This window comes from Onychostoma macrolepis, chromosome 03, assembly GCF_012432095.1.
Source record: "Onychostoma macrolepis isolate SWU-2019 chromosome 03, ASM1243209v1, whole genome shotgun sequence".
In the NCBI taxonomy this organism is placed as follows: Eukaryota; Metazoa; Chordata; class Actinopteri; order Cypriniformes; family Cyprinidae; genus Onychostoma; species Onychostoma macrolepis.
In genome coordinates, this window is record NC_081157.1 from 9,019,362 (window position 1) to 9,027,656 (window position 8,295).

Sequence of the window (8,295 nt, forward strand, 5' to 3'; positions counted from 1 at the left end):
TCTCCTCTCCCAGAGCCCGACTCACTTCAGTGGAAAAGATTACGTGCGTGGCATAACATGTGGTTACACTTAAGCATGCAAAAAGAGCAGGACTTGAGAAATGAATGTTCGCAGGACGCGATATTAAAAGGCCTGGATTTGGGGCGGCTCCAGGGCTGTTTGTGGCACTCTGTGGACTCTTGTAAAGAGCACTGCTAGGTGTGTGTGAGGTAGAGATCTGCCCTGCCAGCGTCGCAGTGCCAAGCAAAAGAGAACAGGATGTGCTGCGGAATCAGAACAGACTGTTCAGTGTAACAGATAGTGTTCAGCGGCCCAGTTCAGCATTAACACACACTAACGCTTCAGTCATTATCTGTCACGACAGGAATGATGCTTCAAATCACGCAGCCTATCGAGGAGAGGTGTACTGTCAATCCTGATAAATGAGGAAAAACCCATTACTTCAAGAACAACTGAAGGCTGAAATACACTACAGATTTTTGCCACAATTTACAGTCTGAACAACTTGATGTTAGTCATGGAAAGTCAGAGCCAGTAAGTGTGTGATGTCTACTGTTTTAAAATTTCAGCATTGAAGCAAGGGTGACCTGTGTTACACATACCCAAGAGTACAACCCGATCTCATGAAAGTGCGTATAAATAGTACGCCAAATAAAAATTAAAACTTGTGGTATTGATAAATGGACTTTGGCGTGTGTATGCTACGCGATGGGTAGGATTAGGGTTGTGGGGTAGATGCGTATCATATGTACACGAAAACTGCATATCATATGCACGCCAACAAATTTGTTATCATATACACTCGAAAACTGCATTTTATATGCACGCCAAACACGTTCGTATCAGATATACGCCAAAGTCCATTTTTGCGTATCAATACCACGAGTTTTCGTTTTTATTTGGAGTACTATTTATATGCATTTTCATGAGACCGGGCTCAAGAGTAACAGAGTCACCTCGATTGACTTGGGCCAGAAAGCAACCGTGCTCGCGGTGACCCGAGTTCGAATCCTGTCTCGTGGTCCCCTCTCTCCACCCAGTGTTTACCTGTCTGCTCTCTACTGTCCTATGCATTAAAGGCATAAAAGTGCATAGGCATTAAAAAAAAAAAACATTCTTGAATCAAGATGCATTTACTCAAGAAGCAAAGGGTAAGAAAAATAATCTTAAGGTAAAACAAGGTTTTTTTTCTTGTCCAACGATATCAGGTTTTTTGTTTTAAACAAAAACTTAATTAAAAGCAGTTTTTCTTGTTTTAAAGAAACAAAAAAAAAAGAAAATTTTGATGCATCTTGATTCAAGACTGTTTAGATATTTGTACTCACTGCAAAAAATGCTTTTCTTACTTAGATTTTTTGTTTTGTTTCCAGCCAAAATGGGGTAAGAAAAAGAATCTTGTTTTCTGTTTGACACAAGATTATTTTTCTTACCCCATTGGCAGATTATTTTGCTTGTTTTAAGCAAAAACTCACTTAATTTTGACTTTTTTTTTTTTATTCGAGACGATAATTTTTATTTGTCTAGAAAATCCTTTTTGATTTAAGAATTTTTAGATATTTTGGCTGGAAACAAGACAAAATCTAAGTAAGAAAAGCATTTTTTGCAGTGCTGGAAAACAGAATAAAAGCATTAAGTAAGAAAATCCTTTTTTTGCAGTCGATAGCCTTGTTGGCAGCGCGCCGACATACAGTGCTGTTGCGCTATGGGTGTCCCGAGTTCGAATCCCGACTCGAGGACCTTTCCTGATCCAGCCCTCTATCTCTCTCCCACTTCACTTCCTCTCAGCTCTGCCCTATCCTAATAAAGGCAGAACTACAAAAAAATAAATAAACCTTGAAAAATAAAAAAAAAATAAAAAATTGCAGTGCTAGTGCAAAGCCATATTGTTTTGTGTTCTTGTGATATGCATGTCAAGAAATTAATTTTTATTTTAGTTCTTTTTGTCCTAAACTCTCAACAGAGACATGAAATAGATCGGTCACACAAAATGAACAAACAGCCAAAAAAAGATTTGCAAGGCCGCCTCATCGCTACTAAAAATGTCTCTTCGGTCTGGATTTATCTCTGGCTGGCGCTGTAGTGGTGGAACAGGAGCAGCCAAAAACTCTCTCAGGAGCGGCTTGGAGCAGCGGCCTGCGCTCTCTCCGCCGCGATCCTATCTGACATGGCAGCGTCCCAGCGCTCATTGCCGCCCGCCGCAGTGCAGATCAGTGTGGATGCCGAGGGATTTGCTGCCACCGAGAACGTAAGCTGGATTTATGAATCATTTTTCCACCGACGTGAAATCATCAGTTGAAGAGGAGGAAGCCAGCTGATCCAAGCCAACGGCGCTCATCTAAATCTCTCCTTAGCCCTTCATTTGAGACTTCTGCTGTGAGGCAGCGCTGGAAAGACTGAAATCCGAGGACAGATTTATAGAGATTTTAGGAAGAGGCCTTTTATGAAGCCCACAATAAAATTGTTACATTCTCTCGTCTGCAGTGTGGAAATGCATCAGTTAACGACTGTCAATCTCACTGAGATGAGCAGCGTTAATGACGCAAACTGAGCATGCATGCAGACTTCATGATACGATCATGTCGCACACAAACCGAGCTTTATGTTTGGTGGCAGAACTAACTCTCACAAACGAGTCTCGGCAGCACGTCTGAAAACCCTCTTATTAACACATGGCCTCCGGCGGCAGGCGGGACAGGTAGGAGCTCGCTAGAAGAAACCAGCCTGGTGGCACCAAGTCTAAACGCATCTCTGCGTATATATAAAGACGTCCAGATTGAAGATATTCTGGAAACATCTTCCTGAATTAGACACTCCATGCACACATTACAGGAAATGATGAGTTGAGCTGCCAGAAACCATCTGACAAACATTGGCCGTAACATGCCACGCATTTATGCTTTCCATTTCTAGAAGCACAAATGGTAGTCTGCTACAGTTTCACCTTAAATAAGAAACATATTAGGGCTTTAATGAAGTTTGCAGAGATGGAATAGAAAATGCAGGAGGCTTGTTTCACACCACACGCAAAAGCAAGGCCGGTTTTTACGTATTTAGCTCGCTAAACGCCTTGAAAGTACATTATGAATCTTTTGAAATAATGACGTAATGAGAAAGCATTGTTTAAAAATGGCATCTGTAAAGCATGATACAAACACGGCATTTCTGTTCAGTAAGCATGACTGAATCTACATGACTTAAAGTGCCCCTATTATGGATTTTTGAAAAGTACCTTTCATGCAGTGTTTAACACAGCTCTAAGTGAATGAAAACATACTGCAAAGTTTTAAATCTGAAAGTGCACCGTGTATAAAGTTATTGTCTCTCAAAAGAAAGAGTCGACTCTGAATCATTGAAACGAGTCGTTTTTAAAACGAATCCCAAGCCGTTTCATGTTCACGTCAACATGAAACATTAGCATATTGCCTGCCCACTTGTTGGTCTTTTTGCGTTGGTCTGAATGAAAATGCAAATTCATTCTTTGCCACTAGGTGCCGCTTTTGAAGCAGTAAAAATAGCTGTTTCCCCGATAAGGCTGTACACAAAGCAGCACTGCGCTCACAAACGCTGCATTATAAGGCATTACAGGCGAGATGAAATGAAAATGAGACCAATCGACCAATCACCGCAGATTAGCGTCACGTAAAGGAGGGGTTTGGAAAAATGAATTGTTGAGCGAATCGTTTGGGAGTCGTTGAGCAAATAAGGTAAAATTAAATGCATATTATAAGACAATGAAAGTGTTTTTTGACCTTGCATGCATGTCATCCTGTTATTGGGGACTCCCAAAAACAAAATATGAACCTTTCATTACCCCTAATAGGGGCACTTTAAGCAGTTTATAGCTACACTTTGGGCTTTTAGTTCTATTCAGGCGCAGACCTGTAAATTAGATACTGTAATGCTAAGGTTTGCGATAATTCTCAGTGGCCGAATCCTTATAACCATTTTGTAATTTATGTCAGTTATGAAATATTCATCATAGTAACTCTGAGCTACATGTGCCGAATAAAACAGGCCTTTACGACGTTTATCATGGCAAAAAATATCCCAGCAGGCTTTGCTCAGCTGCACGAATTCCCTGAACTGCTGCCTTGACTGCACAGGTATGAAACTCAAGATGGCATGAACATGCTTATCTCTTTCAGAAGCTGATGTGGTGACACTCCGCAATACCGGGCTGCTTCACTGGCAAGCGCTCAGATATCGCCAGGACAGCATCTATATAAACGTGTCCTCCATTTGAACCGCGATCTTCAAATCAGAGCGAGGGGAAAACAGCCCTCATGGCACCAGGACAGTTCAACACATCCACAGACAAGAGACTGTTTGTTCCAGACTGAAACATGACACTTCATATGCAGAAAGAATGTCTTACTGTCTGTCTGTCTCTCTGTCTGTCCTTTCCTGAAAAGATTTGCAAACACAAAGGAAGCAAACACAGGCTCCTTCGTGTCTGAGAGGTGTTGTGAGTGCTGTGAGGTGATTGACAGCTACAGTTTGAAGCGAGTGTACAGTACGGTACAGTATATGTGATTTAATTCCTTCCTTTGTGCTCATCGGAGCACCGTTTGTTTGTCCAGCAAATAGGAGCCAGTGTTTTATACAAGTACAAAGCATTTTATGGAAACTTGGAATCTCTGTAGTGCAACTGGAAGATCACCATCAATATTCCCTCTTCTGACAGAAATAATGAAAAAAAAGTATGACAAAAGACAAATGAAGTAGGTTTAGGCTTATATATATATCTAGTTATATATGCATATATAGTTACAGGCTCAATTCAAACAAGCCTACAAGTCTCTATGCTACTCTGGTCTCTAGATATGTATGGAGTCCCTTTTCAATGTAAGTCTAAGGGATTTTTTGCCTTTAAGTCTGACCGCTTAGAAAAGCAATAGTAAACCTCTCCACAATGAGGCACATGATTTGAGCGATAATTCATGTGTACTGCTGGGGACTGTTCCAGTCGCTAACCCTAAATATGGCTAATAATAACACCGATGTTTGCTTTAGCAAGCACCACAAATAATGTTTATCAGATTGCTTGGAAACCTGGATTGGGAAAAAGAGCAAAAAAAAAAAAGCATGTGTCTGCGATCTGAATTAAATTACTGTCTCATGACCCCCGTATGGGAGAAACATCCGTACAGGTGAATAATGATGTAAAGAGTGATGGTACAGCAGCTAATGGTCCGTCGTTATACTGCATGGATCCCATATGTGAGGCCCGTCCCATGCTGAGAGGATGAGAGACGTTGAGGTGTTGTAAGCTGGCGGTGTCTTACAGTAGGGAAAGATGGTTCCCATACATCACTGTCCCGGACAAGGAGGTCAGCTGAGGCGATACGAGAGTGTGCTCTCACACTCATTTGAGACGCCTCAAGACTATGTCTTCTGAAACTCTGAAATAAGACAAACAGGCTGAACGATGGCAGCAAAGGTCAGATTCAGCATTTGGGTTGGATGAGTAGATTGTCAGCCAAGCTCAAGTGCTATAGACACATGTTTGACACATCAGCTTAAAATCTTGGTTATGTTTGGGCCATAACTGTGTCTTTGTATGGAAGCCCATTTCCGCCACTGAATAAAAAATTAAAAAGGTAATTGCGACTTTTTAACTCACAATTCTGACTTTTTTTCTCAGAATTTGCGTGATATAAACTCGCAATTGCGAGTTAAAAAGTCTTATTTGTGAGAAATAAAGTCAGAATTGCGTGATATAAACTCGCAATTGCGAGACAAAGTCGCAATTCTGAGAAACAAAGTCAGAACTGCGAGATATAAATTCACAATTCTGACTTTTTTTCTCGCAATTCTGACTTTTTTTCTCACAATTCTGACTTTATTTCTCACAATCGTGAGATATAAACACGCAATTCTGAGAACATTTTTCTTGCAAAGTCACATTTATAAAGTCACAATTGCGTGACACAAACTCGCAATTCTGACTTTTTATCGCAATTGCAAGTTTATATCTCACAATTTTGAGAGAATTGCGAGAAACAAGGTCAGATTTGCGAGATATAAACTCGCAATTGCGAGAAAAAGTCAGAATTGTGAGGTTTTTATCACGCAATTGTGAGTTTATAAATCATAATTCTGACTTTATAACTCGCAATTGTGAGTTTATATCACGCAATTCTGAGAAAAAAAGTCCGAATTGTGAGTTTTTATCTTGCAATTCTGACTTTATAACTCGCAATTAAAAGTCGCAATAACCTTTTTTTTTATTATTCAGTGGCAGAAACGGGCTTCCATATCTTTGTGAAAACTTACCTTCAGCAGATTCTTTACAGTATTTAGCAGCACACTTGTTTCAATGCAGCCAAAACATATACCAGCGGCTCCAAGTGAAGTTATTAATGTCATTTCGGGAGGAGTACACCCATCTAATCTTCCAATTAATATCCAAGTATAATTACAGCCTCTTACCACTTCCGTTGTTAGTTCTTTCGGCATCCCTCCTCCTCCCCATCTCCTCCTTTTATGCATATTTATTTGTTTATCTTTCTGTCTATAGGGGGCTATCGGAGCTCGAGTAGAATAGTCTCTCTGAGCCCTCCATTTCAGAGATCAAGCCAAATCTGTTTACCACTAATGCTAAGATTATATGGGCACACAAACTCGTGAATGTGCTCTTCTTCCAGCCAGTGCTGCAAAATATTTAATAACTTTTGGATTCTTCAGAACCTGTCAGATTTTTCCCCTTTTGGCCTGTTTGGTTCTGCAAAACCAGTACTAATTGAGTTCATCTTGATAGCTCATGTAACATTAACCGCAGAAGGAGAGCAAGTGTGTGGGGTGATGGGGTGAGAGATCTTTCTGTTTGCACTCCTTAAAACTTCACACAAAGGGAATTGCACAACGTTCTTTGCCAACCGGTTGGACAGTCAATAATGGATTAGAGGAGAGAAGACATGAAAACAAACAGGCTTATTCAGAGTTATTAATCTCTTGAAATCCATTCAGTCAGCATTAGATGAGATTCGCTGCTATTGTAATCTGGTGGAGATCAAACGAACAAGTACACACTGGGCTACAGAGGCATAATTTGTAGCTCTTTGCTATCATGAAAAAACTAAGTTAAAATCCACCGTGTACGCAATGGAAACATGTTGTCATGCGTTATCACTCTGTCAGAGTCTTTCAGCTCGTTCTCAGAGACGTCGTGAATGCATCAGGTGACATGCATGTTGAGCATGTGCCAGTGGATGGACGAGGGGAATATAATGAGGGTGGCTGCACACGTGGGCAGGTGAGGGAGGGACGGGGTGGCTACGTGCTCCTGGAGAAATAGCAGAGGGGCCTAGAATGGGGCTGATGGAGAGGAGCACAGGGCTATGAAGACCTCACAAGGGTCTGTTTACATAGTAAACGCACTACCGTAGCCCAGCACTTCATGCCTCAGGGAAGCAGGATTTTAAAAAAAAAACAAATCCACACAAGAATTGGGGCGAATCCCCTCAGTGCATAGGGAAGAAAACTGACAAGGGAATATCTCAAAATATCTCTTACTTCTCAGATGTTCCTCTGAGACAAACTGTCAAAACCTGCAGTCAAAAGTCAGAGATCTCAATATGAAATTAATGAATTCTTCACTTATTCCAACTTAATGTCTGAGCCATGGCAGCCACATTAGTTTTGTAGCTGTTACTGCATGTCAACAATCGTCTCATTTGTGTCTACCACTATGTCTCCAAAGATGTTTTAGAAGAAACATGAAATCGATGAATATATGGTAACTATAATAGTTTGTTTCCGAACTATTTATCTCACAATTGTCAGAGGTTCTTTCTCGCAATTTGAGTTATAAACTTGCAATGTTGAGTTAACATCTTGCAGTTCTATTTTTTTTTTCCTCAGAATTATGACTTTGTATTTTGCAATTATGACTTGCAAACTCACAATTGCATGTTTATATCTCGCGACAGCAAGAATTGCGAGAAAGACTATTAACTCGCAACTGCAATAAATAGTCGCAATTCTGATAAAAGAAGAAGTCAGAATTGCAAGATATAAACTTACAATTCTGAGAAGAATAGTCTGAATTTTGAGATATAAACTTGCAATCCTGACTTTGTCACAGTTCTGACTTTATTTCATAATTCTGACTTTTTGTCTCATAGTTCTGATTTATCTCACAATTCTATTATTATCTCACAATTCTAACTTTCTATCACACAGTTCCGACTTTTTTAATTTCACAATTCTGACTATCTCATAATTCTGAATATTGATCTCATAATTCTGACTTTTTTAAATCTCAAAATTCTGACTTTTATCTCACAATTCTAT